The sequence below is a fragment of the Macrobrachium nipponense genome, chromosome 19 (genome assembly GCF_015104395.2).
Source record: "Macrobrachium nipponense isolate FS-2020 chromosome 19, ASM1510439v2, whole genome shotgun sequence".
Taxonomy (NCBI): domain Eukaryota; kingdom Metazoa; phylum Arthropoda; class Malacostraca; order Decapoda; family Palaemonidae; genus Macrobrachium; species Macrobrachium nipponense.
In genome coordinates, this window is record NC_061088.1 from 67,426,140 (window position 1) to 67,450,704 (window position 24,565).

Genomic DNA, 24,565 nt, shown 5'->3' on the forward strand with positions numbered 1-24,565 from the left:
CTGTAACCGTTTGACTTCTGCCTGACAGCCTTTAAACTGACCTCTCATGTTGCTGGCACCATCATAAGTTTGAGAACATAAGCTGGATAATGGCAAATTCAAGCTGATGAGAACATCAAACAACATTTTACTCAAAGAATTACCAGTGGTTGATACAAGCCTAGGAGCTTCTCCTCCACTAACCAATCCCTTGTTAACATATCTAATACAAATGCACTGCTGTTCAATCCCTTGAATATCTTGAGTTACATCTATTATTATGTCAAATTCTTTCAAAATTTTATAAAATTTTCTTCAGAGGTTCAAAGAAAACTTCAGAGCACTGTTTTTAAGGGGTGACAATTCTATTTTCGGTAGTATTGCGTAGTTACGCAAGAACACCGATTTACGTCACTTAACAACAATATCCATGAAAGGTTCTGAAGCTTCTGAACCTCAAAGGATACCCCAATTACATCTCACACGTTGTTTTTCTAATGAAATCGGCCAGTCTCGATCGCAGCCAATGTTCCATTTATATTTTCTAGTATGACACAATTCATGCGTACGTAGATTTGGGACGGAACCCGGCTGCTTGAGAGTTGAGAGCCGGTGGGACGGTGTGACGCCAAGGTTAAAGACGGCGCACAGCAGGCTAGGTCAGGGAATCCCAGCTAGGTAAGGAGTTAATTCCTAGGAGCCTGAGCTCGTCTGCAGCAAGAAAAGGTTTTCCCAGGGTTTAAAACAGATTTCTGGAATTATAATCGTTTTGAAATGAAATTAGAGTTATTAGACTAATCAACACATTAATAAAACACATGTCACAAAAAGAGAAAATTAGTGCACCGTTTTTTTTCTGCGATAAAGAAACTCCACATCGAGACCTTAGCTTTCCCTCCATTCTCACCCAGTGGTGGCAGAAATGCGATGGTTCTAATTTTCACCAAAAAAAATGTTTTGGGTCAATTTATTATTTCACTCATTTTTCTGCATCGAAAACCGTATCCCTGAAGTTGTTATGTTTTTTGTTTATTAGTTCATTGAGTTAGTCGCATGGTGGAAAATTTGAAATTGAACTGTAAAATCACTAATTGGCCGGGCTATAAAAGCTGGAGCATGTGCTCGATCTCTCTCTCTTCACTAAAGACCATAGTCCTAGCAAGACATGTTAGTAAGTTAGGTCTGAGGACTGCCAAACCGAATATCAGTCTCCACCATGCGACTGTAACTGAGTAATCATTGAATAAATCTTTTTCTTAGTTAGGGCCTTTATTTAAAGTGAAATTCATATATCAGTGATCTTGTAAGGACAACAATTTTTCTATATTTGACCAATCTATAGAGTGTTCCATGGCCTTTCCGCTGATATATAACTCATGTAATTTCATTATTTTTATGTCTTATTATCTTTAAATGTATGTCTGTAAGAAAACACAAATCTACTGTCTCAGAGTCATTTCTGCTCTTGGTGCGAGTCAGTACTACTTATCCGTCCGCTCTTGTCTATGTCAACCCAGTTCGTCTGTAATAAATCATCAGTACCCAGTTACCTGTCTTACTCTCCTGTCCTCACAACTGGTGACCTCCCGGATTGGACAGTGACTCAGCAGTTTAGGCCCAGCCTTTAATGGACTAATTACGGCCGCTCACCTTCAGAGAACTTTTAGCGGACTCAACACGGCGCCACAGTTTAGGTCTCTGAAAGCTCCATTACATGGATGACACTGACGCCTTAAGTAGACTCAGTACGGCACACCTTCCTCTGGTGTGTTTTTAGGCATTTTCGTCCGTTTCTGTGAGCAAGACAGGCCATGATGACGGCTGGGTGCTGGTCAGCCAACACAGAATCAGGCGGCAGTCCAGAAACATCCATTCAACATCGCAGCCCCTTTGCCTCAACCAGGGGACGCCAGATACCTTCTTGACCCGCCGAACCTGCGGGCCTCCTTGGTTCTTCCCCCAGCACCATTGCCGCACCTGCGATTCCCACCCCAGGCAAACCTCCAATGCCACTGCTTCACCCAGGGTCCTGCTTTACCTACCCAACATCGCTGCCACACATGTGGGCCTGCTTGGCGCCCCCGACGTTGCTGCCTGTGGGCCTCCTCAATCCCCCAGATGCTGCCGTCGCTCCTGGGGCTCGCTCGGCTTGCCCCAACGTCGCTGCCACACCTGTGGACCTAATCACCCTTCCGACACCATTGCCTGTAGTCCTCCTCGGCCCACCAACACCACTGCTGCTCCTATGGGCCTCCTCTGCCTGCCGTGGGCTTCCTCAACCTGGTGACACCGCTGCCTTACCTGTGGTTCTGCTCTGCCCACCATACACCGCTGCCACGCTGGGGACTTCCTCAGCCCAACCTACACTGCCGCCCCACCTTGGGGTCCCCACGGCCCGTCCCACTCCACCACCGCTCCCTCCGCAGCCTTGGTCGACCTCAGTCGACAGTAGAACCCCCCCAGGCAACCGCCAAGGGAAGCATCCTGTCAGCCAGCAACGCCTAAGGACTCAACATTCGATAACGCCCAACAAGTGTCACAAGGATACAGGGTCGCCTCCTGCCTCCATGATATTTTTCATCCAATCATTATTCCATAATCATTGTCTTGGGTGGAAGAGTCTTTGTAAGTACAATGCTTTTTCTATATTTTTATTATATCTCATCATCAAGCTGCGTTGTTCCTTTAACCATTCTATAGAGCATTCCGCGGCCTTTCCACAAATGTATAACTCATGTAATTTCATTATTTGTATGTCTTATTATCTTGAAATGTATGTCTGTAAGAAAACACAAATCTACTGTCTCAGAGTCCTTTCTGCTCTCGGTGTGAGTCAGTACTACTTATCCATCCGCACCTGTCTATGTCAACCCAGTTCGTCTGTAGTAATAAATCATCAGTACCCAGTTACCTCTCTTACTTTCTTTCCTCACAATCTCTGTGCCAAGAAGATTTTATTTTTGTGCTATTCCTTATGATGACCCAGATTTTGAGTGATTAACTTTGAGTTTTGTACATGCAACTTCCCCGGCAGATATATACTTAGCTATAGTCTCCGACGTCCCGACAGAATTCAAAACTCGCGGCACACGTGACAGGTAGGTCAGGTGACCAGCCCACTCCTGCCGCTGGGTGGCGGGAATAGGAGCCATTCCCGTTTTCTAACCAGAATTTTTCTGTCGCCGGTAACAACAACACCGTTGTTGGTACCTCCTGCTTTGGAATTCTTTTCTTGTTGGCCGAGGATTATCTGTTTGACCTTTGGTGATGTATATTGATCTTTGGCTTTGGCATACGCTTATCGTGGACCGTTTTTTGGATTCTCTTTAAAATGTCTGACGTGGTACCTGTATTTAGAGTGTGTACGAAAGAGGAATGTAAGGTGAGGCTACCGAAAGCTACGGTGGATCCTCACACGATCTGTAAAAAATGTAGGGGGAATGATTGTTCTGCAACTAATACCTGTCTGGAATGTGAGAGTTTAACGGAAGTGGAATGGAAGACCTTGGCTTCTTATGTAAGGAAACTTGAGAAAGATAGAGTTAGGAGGGCTTCCATCAGAAGCTCAAGTAGATTCTGCTCTATTGAGCAGGAAGTAGCTCCTAACTCTTCTGTTAATTCACCTGCTCATAGTTTGGTTTCAGCCCCTTCCCCCAGCAGCGAACCTGTGGATGCGTCTACGGAAATGGCTGAATTGAGAGCCTCAATTATCAACTTAAAATCGCAACTGCAAGCGATGAAGGAGAGAGGTAAGCGCAGTGACGTGTGCAGTGATTTGTGCAGTGTCCCCAGTGAAGTGGAGGGGGCGTCTGACCGACTCCGCATTGCTCCTAGGCCTAGACCTCTTTCAGACTCCCATGACCAAGGGAGGAGGAATGTCGAAAGCCGCAAGGGGGATGTAGAGTATTCCCAACGGTCAGGCGTCCCTTCGGCAGATCCTGTAGCCGCTTCCCAGGCTGCCAAGGACAGCTATTGACAAAAGCGTCCTCAGGAAGTGCTTTTCTGACTTGGACTCTTCGTCCCCAAGAAGAGGATGGAGTTCTACCTCTCTTAAGAGAACCTGGAAAACGACAGCAAGCGAATCTTTGCATTCCAGTCCTGAACCTTTTCCGGAGTATTCTCCTGCTCGTAAGAAGAGAGCTACGAGATCTCCTGACTCTTCTCCGGAAGGTTTTGCTCATGAGACAAAGGAAGTTTTGGTAGGACTCCAGCAGCAGTTGTCCGCCTTAGTTGGAGTTCTTTCAGAAGGCTCTTCTAGGAAGAAAGACGTTTCTCTTCCCATCAAGAGTTCTGTTAGGAGAGCCTCAGAGAGTAGGCGCCCTGGCGCCAGCAGACGCTCCTCGCCCAAAGGTTTTCGTCCCCAGCGAAACCTTCTTCAGTTAGTTATGACAGGACTCGTATGTCCTCTCCTTCTAAGCTCGCTGACCGGAAACTCCCTGCGAGCAAGAGTTCTCCCAGGAGTTTTTCTAGAGGCAATTGCGCCTCTCATGACAAGTACCAGGAGCCTGAGAGCCTCCTTCCACCTGATTTTTCGCGGATTTCTCGTGAGAGAATTCGTTCGGCTAAGACTCTGGGAGAGAAGAGAGCCCCTCTCTTTTCAGAGCTCCGCAAGAAGGAAGGAGCGTTCGTTCATCTAGACGATTCTCGAAGGAACAACCCTCTCCCTCCGGCAAGTGCCCAGAAATCAGGAGTCCCGTAGGATCTTATAGATATCCTTCTAAGGACGCAAGAGTCTCGCCGAGTAGGCACCATGATTTTGACAAGTGCTCTTCGCCTCCCAGGAGGTCTAGGAGAGAATCAAGCGCCTCTCCGACTGGACGCAAAGATAAAAGGAGCTTTTCTCCTGCTAGACGCAGTTACCAGGACGCAAGCGCCTCTTCTACTGGACGACGGGAACAAAGGGTTCTCCTTTCTCCTCACAGGCGCATTTCGCCTTCCAAGCGTCCTCAACAGGACGCAAGCACCTCTCCTTCTTGGCGCCAGGAACAGGATGTTCTCCTTTCTCCTCGCAGGCGCTCTTCGCCTCACAGGCGTCTTATTCAGGACGCAAGCACCTCTCCTAGCAGGCGCAAGGAGCAGATCAGAAGCCCGAGTATAGGGAAACTCCAGGACTCTTGCAGGAAGGAGGATAGGACCAAGTTTTCGGATAATTTCCAACAAGTGGACATTGATTCTCCTGCAGATAGGATTCGCGAGAGAAGAAGGCTTCTTTCTCCGGATCGGACTCCGGAAAAGGGAAAGCCCTCTTCGCCTGCAGCTCTTTTGGAAGAAGTTTCGGAAGAAGAAATCCCCAAAGATGCAGGAGTTTCGGACTATAAGAGACTTGCTTCTCTTTTGTTGCAAGTGTTTGGAGACTCGCTACGCCCGTCGGATCCCCCTTCTCTGGGATCTTTATTATCCAGCACGAAACTGTCAAAGTCCTCCTCCTTTGTCAGGATGACCCCTACTCTTTCTATGAGAAAGTCTCTGAAGAGCCTCGAGAGCTGGCTCAGATCGAGGAAGGAAGAGGGGAAGACGGTATGCGCTTGTCCTCCTTCCAAGCTAACGGGAAAACCAGGTATGTGGCATGACACCAAGGAGCCAATGGGCCTGGGACTCCCTTCGTCCTCAGATGCGGACTTTTCTGCTCTGGTAGATTCATCAAGACGACGCTCTCTGCATTCTGCAAAAGCCTCTTGGGGGATGTGTGAGGTTGATCATCTCATCAAGGGCCTGTTCAAGACTCTCGAAGTCTTTAATTTCATGGACTGGGCTTTGGGAGCTTTAGCCAAGAAGTCTCAAGACCCAGACTTCGTTAGCATGGAGGAGTTGGGCAGCGTATTAACTTGCCTAGACAAGGCGGTTATGGATGGCTCCAATGAAGTGGCATCCCTTTTTGGATCCTGTATTCTGAAGAAGAGGGCAGTGTTTAGCTCCTTCTTAACGAAATCTGTTTCGCCTCTGCAGAGATCCTCCCTGTTATACGCGCCCCTCTCTAGTCACCTCTTTCCTCAGGAAATAGTGAGGGATATTTCGAGGACCTTATCAGAAAAGGCCACACAGGACCTGTTGGCCCAGTCAGCTAAAAGACTAAAACCTGCTGTTCAGGTATCGAAGAAGGAGAAAGTTCCCTTCCAGCAGCCCTTTCGGGGAAGGTCTGCCCCTAGATCCTCTCTCAGAAGTAGATGATCGGAGAAGAGAGGAAGGTCTTCTCGAAGGCCGTTCGTCAAGACCCAATGAGACTGCGGTCCTCCAGACAAAAGTGGGTGCCAGGCTTCTAAACTTTTACGAGACTTGGGCACAGAAAGGTGCCGATGCCTAGTCCCTATCCATCCTAAAGAAAGGATATTTAATCCCCTTCAGGGAAAAACCTCCCTTGACTACAACTCCAAGGGAGTTGACAGCAAACTACAAGGACTCTGTCAAGAAACAAGCCCTTCTACATCTCGTGGAGCAGATGCTTTACAAGGAAGCCATAGAGGAAGTAAAAGATCTCTCTTCTCAGGGGTTTTACAATCGCCTGTTCTTGGTTCCGAAAAGTTCAGGAGGTTGGAGGCCAGTTCTGGACGTGAGCGCCCTGAACGTGTTCGTAGCAAAGAGGAAGTTCACAATGGAGACGACATCCTCGGTTTTAGCAGCCCTTCGTCCAGGGGACTGGATGGTATCCCTGGACCTGCAGGATGCGTATTTCCATGTGCCAATACACCCGTCTTCCAGGAAATACCTCAGGTTTATGGCTCAAGGAAGAGTATTTCAATTTCGGGCCCTATGCTTCGGACTCTCAACAGCCCCTCAAGTATTCACAGGACTGATGAAAAATGTGGCTCACTGGCTTCATCTCGAAGGGATTCGAATATCCTTGTATTTAGACGACTTGGCTGATACGAGCACAGTCGCGAGTCAGATGTCTGGAGGACTTAAATCTGACACTGAAGTTAACACAGTCCTTGGGACTGTTAGTAAACCTCGAGAAATCCCAGATGATTCCCCAGCAGAACATTGTTTATCTGGGGATTCGGATGGATTCTCGGGGTTTTCATGTATTTCCATCACAGGAAAGACAGAACCTCTGTTTGGAAAAAGTAGCAACCTTCCTAGAGAAAGAACAATGTTCCGCGAGGGAATGGATGAGTCTTCTGGGGACCCTTTCCTCGTTGGAACAGTTCATTTCTCTAGGAAGGCTTCACCTAAGGCCTTTACAGTTCTACCTAAGAGAACATTGGGATCAGAGATCTCAAAATCTGTCCGATTCCTTCCAGATTACGAAGGAAATAAAGGAGGACCTTCTTTGGTGGATGAATCCGTGCAGGCTCAACGAAGGAGTATCCCTTCACGTTCCGAACCCTCGGCTAGTGTTATATTCCGACGCCTCAGATGCGGGGTGGGGAGCCACTCTAGGGACGAGAGAAGTGTCAGGCACCTGGAGGGAAGAACAGGTGTCCTGACACATCAATTTGAAGGAATTGACAGCGATTCACCTGTCTCTCATACACTTCGAGGCTCAGATCTCAGGTTCAGTCCTACAGATCAATTCGGACAACACAACAGCCTTAGCTTACATCAGGAAGCAAGGAGGGACGCACTCGTTCTCCCTTTACGAAAAGGCAAGAGAACTACTGCTTTGGGCAGAAGAGAGAAGAATCACTCTCCTGACGAGATTCATTCAAGGGGAGAAAAATGTAAGAGCCGACCTTCTGAGCAGGAGAGACCAAGTACTGTCTACAGAATGGACGTTGCATCAGGAGGTATGCAACAGACTATGGAACCTCTGGGGGAGACCAAATATAGATCTTTTTGCCACCCATTGGAACAACAGGCTGGAAAATTACTGCTCCCCGATCTCCGATCCAAGGGCGATTTCTGTGGACGGCCTTCTCCTCGATTGGTCCGGAATAGACGGGTATGCTTTTCCACCGTTCAAGATCGTATCGGAAGTAGTAAGGAAGTTTGCAGCAGCAGAGGGAACCAAACTGACCCTCTTAGCCCCGTTCTGGCCAGCGCAAAACTGGTTCACAGAGGTACTGGGATGGATAGTAGACTTTCCGAGATCTCTCCCAAACAGGAGCGATCTTCTCAGACAACCCCACTTCGACAGGTATCACAAAAACCTGCCCGCTCTCGCTCTAACTGCCTTCAGACTATCGAAGGACTTGTCAGAACGAGAGGTTTTTCTCGAGAAGTTGCGAAAGCTATCGCAAGAGCAAGGAGGCCATCTACTATTCGAGTCTACCAGTCGAAGTGGGATGTGTTTCGCAGATGGTGTAGAGCTCAGAAGATATCCTCTTCCAGTACCTCTGTGACAGATATAGCTGATTTCCTCCTTTACTTGAAGGAAAAATGTAGTCTAGCAGTCTCTACAATTAAGGGCTATAAAAGTATGCTTTCGTCAGTCTTCAGGCATAGAGGCCTTAACATTGCAGAAGACAAAGATTTACATGATCTGATTAGATCTTTCGAGACGTCGAAGACTAGAAGTATTAGAGCACCTAGTTGGAACCTGGATGTGGTCCTAAAGTACTTGATGACCCCCAAATTCGAACCTCCCCGTAAGGCTACGTTCAGAGATCTAACAAGGAAGTCGTTATTCCTGGTCGCGCTAGCCTCAGCAAAAAGAGTAAGCGAACTACAAGCCTTAGAGCATAATGTTGGCTTCAGGAACGACTCGGCGTTTTGTTCCTTCAAACCGATGTTTCTGGCGAAGAATGAAAACCCTTCGAAGCCTTGGCCTAGAACCTTCGAGGTAAAAGGACTTTCGTCTCTAGTGGGTACAGAACAAGAAAGGGCTCTTTGCCCGGTTAGAAGCCTTAAGTTCTACTTAGAGAGGAAGAACGAACTAAAGGGGAGTAAGGATAGTTTATTGTGCTCAGTTAGAGATCCCAGAAGACAGATCTCAAAAAATGCTCAGGCGTTCTTCATCAAAGATGTAATCAAGGAAGCCCATTTAGCGTGTAAAGAAGAACAACTGGACCTCCTTAGAGTTAAAGCTCACGAGGTAAGAGCAGTCGCTACCTCTTTAGCATTCCACAAGAACTTGTCGATACAGACTCTAGTGGAGTCAACTTTTTGGAGATGCAATTCAGTCTTTGCATCCCATTACTTGAGAGACATTCAAGTGACGTACGATAAATGCTTTACTCTAGGAGCTTACGTATCTGCGGATTCGTTGCTGGGACAGGGAGCTGAACCCAATCCTTTTTAGTTTTATTAGGTTAAGGTTTTTTAATGGTTTTTGGTGCGTTTATTTGGTCGATTGAAAGAGGGTGCAGGAATTGACCCCTTTCAAATCGTAGTTTCTAACATTTTAGTGTGGTCAGGTGGTCGGGATTGGTCATTATGCTCCTTGTAGTGTCTTAGTTACCTAAAGCTCTATCATGTAAGAGGGTTAGCCCCCGTTGGTATGATACAGGTCAAGGTTCTGCCATGTAAGTGGGTCAGCCCCCATTGGTACGATCCAAGAAAAGGCTCTGCCATGTAAGCGGGTAAGCCCCCATTGGCATGATCCGAAAGGGTTATCAGTCACAGGTCTCATCCTCTCTGAAACTCTCATGGCAAGCAGACTCATAGACAGTATCAATGAAGTCCTCTTCCATATCAGGTAGGAACCAAGGTTGTTTTTAATATACCTACAACGTATGTTGTTTCCCCATTTTTATATTCATTAATATTTAGTATGTAACTGTCTCTTGCCCTCCACCAAGGGTGTCAATCAGCTAAGTATATATCTGCCGGGGAAAAGTATATATCTGCCGGGGAAAAGTATAATATCGCGGGGAAAAGTAATATCTGCCGGGGGGCGGGAAGTTGCATGTACAAAAATGATATTGTTAGTATACAATAAAGTTTTGTACATACTACCCGGCAGATATATACGATTAATGGCCCACCCAGCCTCCCCTCAGGAGACAGGTGGAAGAGAAAAATTCTGGTTAGAAAACGGGAATGGTTCCTATTCCCGCCACCCAGCGGCGGGAGTGGGCTGGTCACCTGACCTACCTGTCGCGTGTGCCGCGAGTTTTGAATTCTGTCGGGACGTCGGAGACTATAGCTAAGTATATTCGATCTGCCGGGTAAGTATGTACAAAACTTTATTGTATACTAACAATATCATTTTCATGTGTGACCATGTGGGCACGTTTTTCCCTTTTGATACTATTGAGTGTGGCCTGAGAAGCTTAATCATTGTAAATATGTAAATAGTTGTGTAGCAATGAGAGTAGGTTTATTTTTCTAATAAAAATTTGTAAAATTGTCACCATAGTTATTTCGTCCTTGTGCGCGGGTTGGGGACTTTCCATTTTGGTAAATCTGTTGCCCCCTAACATCGCGCCCGAACCCATCCCTAATAGTCATCGAAGAAACTTTGCGACACAAATGAAGGCAGTAGTAAACTAAGGTAAGGATTTTTCATTCATTGTAACACGTCATACACTCAATCGTAAAATGAAAACAAATCAGTATTAACTGTTTTTAATGAAACAGAACAAATAATAGGCCTATATGTGCTAACTTTGAAATGAAAGCAAACAATTACGAACTTATATATCTTTCCGTAGAGCTCTTCCTTCATTCATAAAATATTCAGTAAACATTATGAAAGTCCTTGGGGCTGAATTTAAATTCTTAACAAATTCACATGAGAGTATTTAATTAGTTTTTTTCAACCACTCATTCACTTGACGTTTTATGAGTTTTTTATGATGTCAGCTCGCCAGTTACAGCCAGAGCGTCGTGTGTTGAATCCCGGGCAGTTATAACTGAACATTAATCTTCTTCTTTCGACCTTATTAATCCTCCTGTAAAACAGAGTCAGCTGCTCGAGTCAACTTTTTCCATCAATTTCGATTCCTTGCATCTTCTTCCCTGAGTCCCACCTCACCACATCTGCTGTCGCCCCCCCCCCCCCCCCCAACTCTCCTCCACCCCATCACTGGCATGTTCTTTGCTCTCTTGGTTGGTTACACATCCTGTCTTCTTATTACAAGGCCATAGTATCTCAGATGGGCTTCTCCAACCTTCTCCTTTACATTACATAACCACACTTTCCTCTTATATTTTGATTCTCCCTCCTTTCCAGTAGTGATATTCTAGCGATCCATCTCACCATCCTCATCTCGGTTCTTTCCAACAGTTCCTCCTTTTTCCTCTTAAGTGCCCAATTTTCTGGCCCATATAACAGTACTATAGGCCTGCATAACTGTCTTATAAATCTTCATTCAGTTTTAATGGCATTTTTCTTGTCTAAAACAACTCCAGTTACTTCTCTTCATTTTTGCCATGTTTCTTTTCCTCTCTGTCTCACAGCCTTCTCAGTACCCCCTCCTCTGTTATTGTTGATTTGATTGTTCTGCATTAGCACTGTAGGTACCATCTTCCACTCGAATGCTTACTTCTTCATGTCTTTCTCTACTACTAATCTTTAGCTCTGTCACACCAATGTTCACTTTCAATCCTTTCCTTTCTAGGATTCCTTCCCATGCTAAAAACCTTTCTTGCAGTTCTTCTGTGTCTGCTATGATGACTAAATCATCAGCAAGCATCAGTTCCAACAGTTATTTGTTTTTCCTTAATTCTGATGACTGATGTCAGTGTCTATAGAATGAACTCAAAGCTTATCCCTGATGGAAGCCAGCCTCCACAGGGAATGACTCAGTCGCCCCATATTGTGTCTGTACAGTGGTTATTGCCCCTTCATACATCATCTTCACTAACCTTACCAACTTCTCTGGTACTCCTCTCTTTCTTAAACACCAATAGCCGACTCTTCTTGGTACCCTGTCATATGCTTTTTCAAGATCCACACAACACATGTAAACTTTCCTGAGTACTTCTAGATACTTCTCTTGGACTTGTCAATTGCTGTAAAAATAGCATCCACTGACATTAACACGATGCTGCAAATTGTTCACAACATTAGTAAGAAACTGTTGATAATTAATAGAGACAATTTTTTTGTTGCTTGTATGGTAATTTTCTTGCCATCACCAACAGATTCCCACAAGCATCCATCCTCTCATCCTCTTTTCTTACATCGCACCATTCGATTGCAATAGTGCTGGAGTGTCATTCCGGCAAAGTCCGGCAGCACTGTACCCCTGTTGCTAACCATCAGAGAATGGTTTCTCAGTTTTTTCAAAATGTATTACATATCACATATCTTTGGGCATTGGTCCCTAGTCTGGGTGTGTCTGATAATGTTAAGTTCCAGGTAATGGAGAGAAGGATAATCAAGGGATTGTGAGGACCAGAGAGTAAGACGGGTAGATGGGTACTGATGATTTATTACAGACGAACTGGGTTGACATAAGTGCAGACAGATAAGTAGTACTGACTCGCACCGAGAGCAGAAATGACTCTGAGATAGTAGATTTGTGTTTTCTTACAGACATACATTTAAAGATAATAAGACATACAAATAATGAAATTACATAAGCTATACATTGGCGGAAACCCCGTGGAATGCTCTATAGAATGGTAAAAGGAACAATGCAGCTTGATGATGAGATACAATAAAAATATAGAAAAAGCATTGTCCTTACAAATACTCCCCCCCCCCCCCAACACCCCCAAGACAATGATTATGGAATATTGATTGTATGAAAAATATCTTGGAGGCAAGAGGCGACCCCGTGTCCTTAGGACACTTGTTGTGGGTTGTTATCGAATGTAGAGTCCTTTGGCGTTGCTGGCTGACAGGATGCTCCTCCCCTGCCTGGGGGATTCTAATGTCGACTGAGGGTGACCAAGACTGCGGGCAGAACGGAACCACAGGTGAGGCAGCGGCATTGGCAGGTCAAGGAAGCCCAAAGGTAGCGGCATCGGCAGGCAGAGAAGGCCAATGTGTGGTAGCAGTGTTGTGGGCTGAGGAGGACTACAGGCGATGGCGTTGGAAGAGACCAGGTCCACAGGTGTGGCAGCGAAGCCGGGCAGGCCGAGCGAGCCCTAGGAGCGACGACAACGGTGGAGGGGTTGAGGAGGCCTACATGCAGCGACGTTGGGGTGGCCAAGCAGGCCCACATGTGTCTTAACGACGTCGGGTGGATAAAGCAGGACCCTGGGTGCAGCAGCAGCATTTGGAGGTTGCCTGGGGACTCACAGGTGCAGTGCAGCAATGGCACCGGGGGAAGAACCGAGGAGGCCCGCAGGTTCGGCAAGTCGAGAAGATATCTGGCATCCCCCAATTGAGGCAAAGGAGGCCGCGATGTCGAATGGATGTTTCTGGACCGCCGCCTGATTTTGTGTTGACTGACCAGCACCCAGCTACCCATCCTTGTGGCTTGTCTCGCTCACAGAAATGGACGAAAACGCCCAAACACACCTGAGGAAGGTGTGCCGTATTGAGTCTGCTAAAGGCGTTGGTTTGTTTGCGTAAAGGAGCTTTCAGAGGCCTAAACTATGGGGCCATTGTGAGTCCGTTAGATGCTTTCTGAAGGTGAGCAGCCGTAATGAGTCCGTTAAAGACTGGGCCTAAACTGCTGAGTTGCCGTTCAATCCAGGAGGTCACCAGTTGTGAGGGCAGGAGAGAGAGAGACAGGTAACTAGACGAACTGGGTTGACATGGACCGATGCGGATGGATAAATAGTACCGACTCGCACCGAGAGCAGAAATGACTCTGAGACAGTAGATTTGTGTTTTCTTACAGACTTACATTTAAAGATAATAAGACATGCAAATAATGAAATTACATGAGTTATACATCGGCGGAAAGGCAGCGGAACGCTCAGTAGAATGGTTAAAGGAACAACACGGCTTGATGATGAGACACAATAAAAATATGGAAAAAGCGTTGTCCTTACAGGATTATTGTATACCTAAATACCCAAGTATGTGTTTGTTGTAGACATAAAAAGTTTACTATAGAAGAACTAGTCTGTCCTCTTCACATGTAGTAGTTCAGGGCAAGAAAAAGTTGGAATACCTTTTGAAATTATAAAATGACAACACAGAGCTTGATTAAACACCACTTTGCTTCAGAAGTTGATGATATTAAATCTCCACTGAACGCTGTTAGCAGTTATGGTAAATTCTTAAATTTCTGAACTTTCAAGACCTAGAGAGGCACAGTCATCAAAAAGTATTACACAGGTCGATTTTTCCAGTTCAGTAATGCTATCTATTCACATTTCGTCAAAACAGCATTTGAGCTATTATGTGGGATCAACAAGAATGGAATTGTGATGCAAACTGACATTATTTACTAAAAATTCTACTTACGGCATTCCAAGATACGGTGGTTTTCAGGTAAAGTGGTTTTCCTTTCTCTGAAATGAAGTGAAAAACAAGTTACTTGAAATCTACTAGAAAAAAATTATTGGAAAGATGCCATTCTTGTATGCCACTTCAAATTTTGACCCAAGATTAACAAATTATATATATATTTTTACGTATGAGCCCGGCCTTGAGAGAGGCTCCGATACGTAAACAGGAAAAGTTGAAGGAAAGAACCATAATTTACTTGAACTTACCGTAAAAAAGGATTTATAGTGATAATTTACTCTAGAGGAAAGGTCGCCAGAAACTCAGCTAGTAACTTTACAGCTATTTATTTACAAGAGGCCCTTACTGGCCTGGAGAAAAGTAAATGCAGCGTGTCCCCACGTTGGGACCCATATATCTCTCACAAATGGATAGCTGGCTAAAATGTGATTCATAAAAGCTGGTTTCATAATTTTGCGGTAATGCAACACTTGCGGGCAGATAGACTTGGCACGTGACTCAGGGAATCTGGAAAAGAATCCAGATTAGACAAGATAAAAGAAAAAAGGATTTCTTGCCCAAATTAGTATTAATTAGTTCTCTAACACTGGGGCAAAGGAACTCTAATGTTTCACTGAGGTATGCAATGACTTCATTTGTCTGGGACGATCAAACAAGGGGAAGCATGCGGCCATGAGGCAGTGAGAGGAAACAAAGGGATGAATTCTTTTTGGAATGGAAGTTTGAATTGGGAAAATGGGGATCAAATATCTAATAGGATGTAAGGGACTGGCAATATGCTGTTTCACAAGACGTACCTGGATGCTATGTTCAGTGTGGACCTTTGTAGAAAATGTGGCGCCCGGCTTTGTCTTAGGTCTGGGTCCCTTGGCGCGCCACTAACGCCATGGATAGGCCTAAATGGAAGGCAGGTGGTCGGACATCCGTCCGAGGTCACGTCTCGAGCCAACTGGGGCAGATCGCAGGTGTTTTGCCTGGGTGTTGGGGTCAGCTTAACCCCCCACGAGCAGGGCAAATCCTGGAAACAGAACATACAGCCAGCAGAGGGTTCACGGGAAAAAGAGCTTAAGATATAGGCCTAAGAAGTACCAGTCTGCCTACATCCTTCCCTTTTAGATACGTCCCTAAAGCTGACAAGAGTCTATTTTCCCCCAACTTAGGAACCCCCTATCTGTGGCTGGCGAGTTTTGGTTTCCCGCGTTTACTAAAAATCAGCTGATATTTGGAGGAAATGGCTGCCGTTTTTCCAAATCAAACTAATTAATTAATTAGACGAAGAGATCTATAAACGTAGCATATATATATATATATATATATATATATATATATATATATATATATATATATATATATATATATACTATATATATTCGTGAAAAATATGTATTCTCGAGAAGGACGACAATGAAGAAGTATTTGTCTGACAGACTGGAGAACAGTTGAACTGTCCACTCTTGAATGCTTTGCTTAGTGCTTACCCTCAAAGCCGTTATGTTGAAGTACGTCCTGTATTTTCCTACAACTTGCAAAATTCAGTGTGTGGTTAGTAAAACATGACAAACGCACATGAAAATGTTAGTCCTTAACAAACTATATTTCGTTTATCAGCATGGAAAAATTTTGTTAGATTTGTATAAAGTAAAAAATGCCCATACTTGTAACGTTTATGGACACTTTACATTTCGGCTGCGATTTTAAGAAGCCTCAGAGATCTCAGTGGCGGGTGGGAGTCCCTGTGTTGCCAAAGCGCGGAGAAACAACCAAAAAGTGCAGAGAAGATTCAGGGGGTCATTGAATGCAGGGCTGAGGTCTACACTCCTGTAGGTCCGCATATATATTTATGCTTTTAAAATGTTTTCCATTAATAAAAAAATATCTAAATTATATAATATTTTTTAAAATGAACCATTTTCACTAATATCAGGTACGATCATATGATTGTCAATTAAAACCGATTTTGACAACAGCAGATGACGTAACCCGAACGTGATGTGTTACAATGCATTCATTCTTTAGTTCCAGCAATCTTCAATTTGCCTTTGTAATTATATATATTGGTTAGTAGAATTTGGTGAATTTGTGAATTAATCTTAGGGTGAAGACTGACTTACATTATTGTAAACTTAGTCATGTTTAATGAGTTTTTATTTTATTTTATTTTTTTTAGAAAGCAACTGCAAATATGTATTAGATAATTGCATTAGTTGAAGTGATTCAACTGATTATAACCAAATAAGTTTCGATATCAGTATGCTAGGAAGTGGTGCATTATAATCGTGGAATTTCTTTATATTAATGTAGCTTATCGATAAAAAAAGGACCAATTATGATGTGCTCTTTTCCAATTTTTTTAAACTCATAGCCCTGAATAGGGCATTCGTTTGGCTTAGGATTGCCACATGTATGCCATAAAACATGCATAATATGCTGTCCAGTCTCTTGGGGAAATATCTCATTTCAAAATATCTGGATCATAAAAGGTGGCATATAGACCTACGTGTTTCATATCGTTTTTGTCAGTTTACAATGCTTATGACATTGATTTTCAGCCTAGGCCTATGTTATATGTTAGGTTGTTTATTATCATTATTACTTCAGCAAACGTTTTTATTTAACATACAGCATATTACCTAAAGTGACAAATGTGGCTTTAAAAAGAAAAAGAAAGAAAAACTACTTATGAATATCGAAGGATTTATGGAGTTTGTCAACTTACTCAGTGGTGAACGCAAAGAAATGAATGAAAAGCAACCGTTTTTAGTAAAGAAATACATTTCAGTGCAGTTTCTTTTGTAACTTCCCACTTTTTGCTGAAAACTTTATGAATAAATTTACTTGCCCGTGTTCACTTTGTAGCCTAATTTACGCATCAAATCATGTATAACAATCATAACTATAAAACAGAAATTATATATATATATATATATATATATATATATATATATATATATATATATATATATATATATATATATATATATATATATTATATATATATCGAATGTAATAAAATCAGCTTTAAGACTGAACACTGTCCGTGTACCTCGTTCGGCTCTAAATTTTACCATCATTGTAGTTACGTAATGTTTCAAAAGATATGAAGCAACTGAATTTCGAAAGGGGAAAATCTAACTCCAAAAAGGTTTAATTAGTAAGGCCAACTCATATAATGGTAAAGATGCGGTTAATATGACATAACCAGGGTGACTATTTCGTCTAGTTAGTGTAGCAAAATAACATTGCTTGGCAATTAACACTACACCTCCCGGTGCGGAGCTAGTTTCGCTATCCTTGGCAACTGGCAAGACCGTGTCGGTGTCCCGTCACCGTCCCCTTTACTGTAGAGTGTGGAACTGTCCGTTTACCCTCCCTTGGTGTCAGTGAATTATCCCACGATACTGTGAAAATTGTCACCTTAATTGCTAAGCATTTATCACGTATTCAAGAGTGGCTAAATCGTTGTTCTGTTTTTGTAATGAACTGAATACTGGTATTCCTTACAAAGCCGGAATAGTGTAGGCTTACAGTGGTACAAGCTTAGGTACGCCATATTCGTAGCCTACCAGCCATGACAGTTTCCAGTAGCCTTTTCAGGACCAGGAGTTCACCTTAGACCAGTGAGGGTAAGTCGGTAGACTTTTTAGCTGTATTGTGATGTTTTTAAGTCCTGGGAAAGAGTTGGATAAGCACCTAGCCGCTTATAACCCTCTTCAGATCGAAGGAGAGCTAGGCCTACCGTGATACCCTAGCTTAAGCAGCCAGTGAATCGGGGTACAGTAGTACCAAACTCTGCGTATTTATTTGGAAATTACAGTTTCCCATAATAGTGGGGTTGCATATTAAGAATTTACCGTTATTTTTGAGGGGTCGACTGAAATTATTCCCCAGGGGCTAGTAGTACTAGGAAGGTGAAATACATTTGACTCCCCAATCCCTCGTGGCTGTCGTATTTGGGGGAACGTTCCTTGGGGTAGTTTTACAGTTCACCGTGGCAACTGTGCAGCAAATCCCTCCCAATAGGTAAGTAGTTTGACCTCGACCCGACCACGTGACACCCGCACGACCCAACGCGACCGCATGCAACCCGACCCTCATTCTAGCATAATTCAAACGGTCAACATGGTGTCTACCCATTCTTCTCACGTTCAATTTGCCACTGCAAATCCGGTCACTAGTTTTTATTTAGTTAATATTTTGTGACGAAAGTGAATTGCATTTGTTTCTGATGAAAAGCGGCCTTTTGGGTGATTTTAGTGGTCTGTGTGAACAGTGTAATATACGTCGGGTGGGGGGGATGTGGCAAGATTCTCTTGGTTAGGATATTACCTCGATAACTAAAGGTTAGGAGTAAAATTTCGTCCCCTGTAACCCCTGTGGCAAGCACTTGCAGCTCAAAAGGTCATTCTAAGCCCGCATTCCGCGGTACAGTAGACTATGGCAGTTGACGTTTTCCTATGTTATATTACCTGCTGAACAAGAATTTAAAGTAATATTTATTCTGTCGACTGTAATTAAACCATAATTTACCTTTGAAGACTACCTACATGACAGTACAAGGGGTGTGATGTAGCCCCTACCAATGTACTTAGTTCAAAGGTAATTAACAGATTAGTTACCGACGACCGGCAAAATATTACCTTAAACTCTTGTAAAGTAAGCAAAATAATATAGAAAAACGTCAATTGCCATAGTCTACTTTGACTGAACAATAATCGAAGTGTTGGTTCAGAGCCAACAAACGTAAACAAACCGCCATATTTGAATGCTAGTAGTGGGTGTGGGATACGTAACCAACAGGGAGCCTTATGTCCAGTAAGAGGGCCGGGACGGGGTGGGGTACCAGAAGAAGAAGGCAGAGGTACGAGTTGGTAAACACTAAAACACAATATAACAAAGAACATTAAAGATTAGGAACCTTACCTTAAAGGGGTGGAGGATAGAGTTCAGCAGCCGCTTTCACGAAGGTGTGGAGCCTCTTCTTGGGGTCGTCAAAGTGGATTTTAAAGTACGCCACTGCCAAGTACCCGACAAAGTAGTACCTTCTACGGCCATACCGAGGCGTTGCCTCACGAAGTTCCCTCCACCGCCTTTCAATTGTATTTGTATGGGCACCGGTTACTGGGTCCACAAAGTTGATGGAATGGTTGACAGTCGAGTGGGCCTAGCCTTCGTCCGCCAGGCAATCATAAGCCTTCCAGTAGTCAGAAATAACAGTGGTCCCCGGTACAATGTAGTCCTTAATCACAGTAAGCAAAGTTGCGGCAATCCTGTTTTCTACTGGCATTACAAAAAACTCCGTGGTCTGTCTACATACCCCACCAAAAACCCACTGACCCGCGACAACCCGGCCTACATTATACTTACTTTTGCTAAACTTTGCTTCGTCGATCTCAACAGTTGTACCGGGACCACCTATTAATTTCTTCTGCCGGATACACCAATGTACTATGACCTGAAATGGAAAGTAGGGTTAGTGACATAAATAAAGTTTAACATAAAACCGTGGGGAAAAAAAACCATTAACTTTATAAAAAAAAAAAAATTTCTAAAGACAAAAAAAAAAAAAAAACTTCCCTGGAGTAGCTGGACCAATCATTAATGGCTACGTCACTTAAACCGAGCTCTGTCCTCGCAACTCGATAGCTAAAAAAATCGCTAACATAAATAAATGAGAAGAAGAGGACAGTCTCAACATCCAAGAGGGACCCAGAAAACCATGTGCTCTTCAATAGCGAGAGGTAATAGTTGCACCTCTTCTTTGGTTTTTAAGGGTAAGGGGCGTAAGACTTGTCACACCTGTAAGTGGATAGGTATATTAAAATTACTCTGTACAAACTTCAAAACATGAGAACATAGGGAACGGGCATATTATTTAATGTTATAGATAGATGTTTAAGGTACAGAGTGTTTAACCTACTTTAGACTTGTAAAATATAATGAGGTAAAACTCAAACATCAACAAATATTAAGTGTTACTTGAACCCCTTTCTTTGCAGGTCAAGCCTACACTCGTTGCCACAATGAGGGCAAAAGGCCTGTTTCCTCAAAAGTCTGTGATCCTGACAGTATATTACCAACCTTTCATACTGCCCCGAGTAATTGGCTGAAAAGTCCTTATAACTAACGAAACAGTTAGCACATGTATGGGGCAGAGTCGAGTTAGTAATGGGCCTGGAGGAGGTGGATGTGCCTGGAACTGCTTCCGCCATCGTGGTGGTTGATAAGTGAAGTGAGACACCGGCAAGTTTGTCAGGAGGAGGGGTGGGGGGATGGAGACCACGAAAGAGGGTAGAGAGGATGGGATGGGGGTAAATATTCACGTTTATGAAAGAAAAAAAAAAAAACGCCAACACGGTCTTGTAATGGGTGGACAACATAGGAAATGAGGGAGACCTGTTTGGGGGTAATTGAACTTGACAAATGTTGAGTGAAACCGTACAAACATAGCTTCTTTTATGTTTATGAAACCAAAGTTATCGTGTATTATTAATAAAGTAAAAAATATTGCAATGAAACCTTACAGTAGGGACACATATTTTACATAAGAGCTAATAATCCATACATACATGAAAATAAATATTATATATCTATACATGGTTTTTTACATCTGGTATTTACACTTCTGGTACTTTAGTATAAATTATCAAGTACAAGTCTAAGGCCATTTTAGTGAATAATGAATAGAATAGCATCAAGTTTCAAGGATCAGAGTGGCCAGTTCAGGGGGTGATTGAAGAAATGTTGAGGACAATTGTAAAAATTGTGTAACCTAACCAGTGTGCTCCCCCCCATCCCCATAGCCCACCTTAAAGGAAGGCAATCTTAAAAGTGTAACATATAGGTTAGAATCGTAACCTAACCTAACCTAACATAGTAGAACATGTTGCCAGACTGGGAGGCGGAGCCCCCCCCCATACCCCCCCTTAAAGGAATGTAATCTTAGAAGTGTAACATATAGTTTTAAACATCTAACTTACCTGGTAGCTATATATTTATAGCTTAAGTCCCTGTGACGTCACGGCAGAATTCAAAACTCGCGGCAATTGCCGATTGGGTAGTCAGGTGTACCACCTGTGCGCCCTCTATCCAGGTACCTGGAACCATTCCAACGATTCCTCAGATCTTCCCTGCCGCCGTTTCGGCTAACATCGTGGAATTTTACTCGCTTTCGCCCGTGTTTTTCGCAATTGATTTGGTGAAGTACACTTTGGCTTTCGCTTGTTGTTGGGTGTATGTAGATCATCTTGATAATGATAATGAATCATAATGAATGATGACGATAAGAGAATGTTTACATTATTATTTTGACTCTTGCTTAGTCTTGATCTCTCTTTCACATTTTCCAAACATGGCTTGACTCTGCTTCGAGTGTAAGAATGTGAGTGAGAGGATGTAATTCTTGGTTTGTTAAACCTCTATAGATTCTCGTTAATATTATATAAATTGAGAAGCAAGAGTGATCATTTGCATGATACAGGGAGAAAATGACTGGATAGATATTATTGCTATGTGCGAAATCTTGAAAATAACATCAGGAGAGCGAAGAGTATGTCTCGCTCTTCTAGAGATAGTGGGAATTAACAATTCTCTTTCCCTTGCTAGTGATCCTATTGACCCTGCTTTCATAGTAATAGTTTCTATTCCCCCTACTGATATAAGTGTTGGTCCAACTTTATAGGACATGATAGCGACCATTCAAGCCTTTGGTAAAGGTATAATCCCCTGTGGAAACGGAGAAATCGTGGTCGAATGTGAGAGATTTTAGAATCACAAGTTACATTGTTAAAATCACTGCAAGTACAGTGGAGGGTGCGACCGCTCGGACCTGTCGTGCTCCTAGTCCTAGACCTCTTCCAAGCTCACCAACCCCTGTGAGAAGGAATGTCGACTGACGAAGGGAGGCGAGAGGCTCTAGCTACCAAGCGGCCGTCCCCTCGAGCGTACCTGTTGACGATCCCCAGGACGTTCACCCTCGCCATAGGAAAGGCAAGGTAAAAATTATTATGTTTTTTCGATTGATACGCCTCGGATCTATCGTACTCCTGGTCCTAGACCTCTTCCAAGCTCACCAACCCCTGTGAGAAGGAAAGTCGACTGACGAAGGGAGACGAGAGATTTTAGCTCCCGAGCAGCTGTCCCCAGGACACTCATACTCGCCATTGGATAGGCGAAGTTAAAGTATTTTCTTCGTCGTCTGACGATGCAGTACCCAGATGGGGCTGGCGTTAAACTTCGAAATCTAGATCCTTCATAAGGAGGAGATCATGAGTGACGCAAAGCGTCAAGAACTGCCAGGATATAGCATTGCAGCAGTCCGAAGAGATTTTAGTCTGATTACGAAGACAAAAGAGGTTGGAGAATGTCAGTTCCCCCACCAAAAGCAGTAAGATGTCGCACAGGCGGCCATCTGCTTCGGTGGCAGACGGAAAGACGTCAGACACGGTTGGTCCTTTTGTCGAAAGCAGTAAGATGTCGCACAGGCGGCCATCTGTTTCGGTAAAGGACAGACAGATGTCAGACGCTTTTATGCCTTCTGTACATTCTCCTCTTCCTTCTTTGCTTTGGTCTTCGTCTCCGGACACTAAAGATCCCAACGCCAAGGGGATCATGGCTTCGGCCGAGTAGATCCTGAACGTCAGGATCATAAACAACATGATCCCGGGCACTTGAGCGTCAGGAAATCATAAAACCATCATGACGCTGTTAAGAAGTTCTTACCAACCAAGTTGGTGAAGAAGACGCCAAAGGAAACTAGACCGTCGCAACAGCCCTTTCGAGGAAGAACGTTCGCTCGACCCGCCTTTAGGGGTAAGAGAGTACCCGCGAAAAGAGGAGCCAAGACCCCCTCTAAAGAATGAGAACTCGGTCCTCCAGACGACAGTGGGAGCCAGACTTCAAGGTTTTTGGGAAGTTTGGCAACAATTGAAGGCAGATCCCTGGGCTGTCAACGTAGCTCGGGAAGGATACAAGATTCCTTTTGTGAAAAGACCTCCTCTCGCAACATCTCCGAGAGCCCTCGGGGCAAATTACAACGATTTAGAGAAGAAAGCGGCTCTGTGGGAGCAAGTAGCTTCCATGCTAGAGAAAGGAGCAATAGAACCTGTTCTGGATCACGAATCTCCGGGATTTTACAACCGTCTGTTCCTGGTTGCAAAGTCCTCGGGAGGTTGGAGGCCAGTGCTGGACGTAAGTCAACTGAATCTTTTCGTAGAAAAGACCAAGTTCACTATGGAGACGAACGATTCAGTACTGGCAGCGGTACGTCCAGGGGACTGGATGGCGACTCTGGACTTACAAGACGCATACTTTCATATTCCGATTCATCCAGGAAGCAGGAAGTATCTAAGGTTTGTGATTCAGGACAGGGTCTTTCAGTTCAAGGCCCTATGCTTCGGCCTTTGCACAGCCCCTCAAGTATTCACGAGGATGATGTCCAACGTGGCGAGATGGCTACATTTAAGAGGGATCAGAGTGTCTTTGTATCTGGACGACTGGTTGATAAGATCCCAGTCGAGAAGTCGATGTCTGGAGGACGTAAGTCAAACATTGGACTTAGCAAAAGACCTAGGTCTGGTAGTGAATATGGGAAAGTCCCATTTGGAGCCCCAACAACAGATAGTTTATTTGGGGATTCAGATATCGGCAGTGACTTTTCGGGCTTTTCCGTCCCCCGAAAGGCAAGCCCAATGCAGTCGGAAGGTGCAGGATTTTCTAAAGAAAGACCGATGCTCTGCAAGAGAGTGGATGAGTCTACTGGGGGCACTCTCTTCACTAGAGAGGTTCATTTCTTTAGGAAGACTGCACATGAGACCTCTTCAGTTTTTCCTGAAGGATTCATGGCCAAGAAAATCGCAACCGGATTCCTTCCAGTTTCTAATTCCGACCGAAGTAAAGGAGGAATTAAAGTGGTGGCTAACTCCAGGCAGGTTAGCAAGAGGGATGTCGCTTCAGCAGAAGAACCCAGACCTCGTCTTGTTTTCCGACGCGTCGGACGCGGGTTGGGGAGCGACATTAGGCCCTCAAGTAAGGTGTCGGGACTTTGGAACAAGGACGAAACAAAGTGGCACATAAACAGGAAGGAACTGTTGGCAATTTTCTTGGCTTTGAAGCACTTCAGAGAGTTGATTCGAAACAAGACAGTGCAGGTCAACTCGGACAACACCACGGCTCTGGCATATATTCGGAAGCAAGGGGGAACTCATTCTTTTCCCCTTTACAATCTGGCAAAAGAAATTCTGCTTTGGGCAGAAGAGGAAAAGGTCGTGATACTACACCCAGGTTTATACAAGGAGAGAAGAACGTGGGTGCGGACCTGTTGAGCAGGAGAGAGCAACTTCTCTCGACGGAGTGGACGTTGCACATGGAGGTTTGCCAGAGCCTGTGGAAGTTGTG

The 24,565-nt window shown here is 44.1% G+C and overlaps 1 long non-coding RNA gene across 1 annotated transcript in view; it reads left to right on the forward strand.

Moving 5' to 3' along the window:
* The first annotated feature begins 17,501 nt into the window (after positions 1–17,501).
* LOC135218101 (uncharacterized) overlaps positions 17,502–24,565 on the forward strand; it is a 175,933-nt gene continuing 168,869 nt past the window's right edge. Inside the window, exon 1 of the long non-coding RNA XR_010315267.1 lies at positions 17,502–17,796. This is a non-coding gene — a long non-coding RNA (uncharacterized LOC135218101). The remainder of the gene's footprint in view (positions 17,797–24,565) is intronic.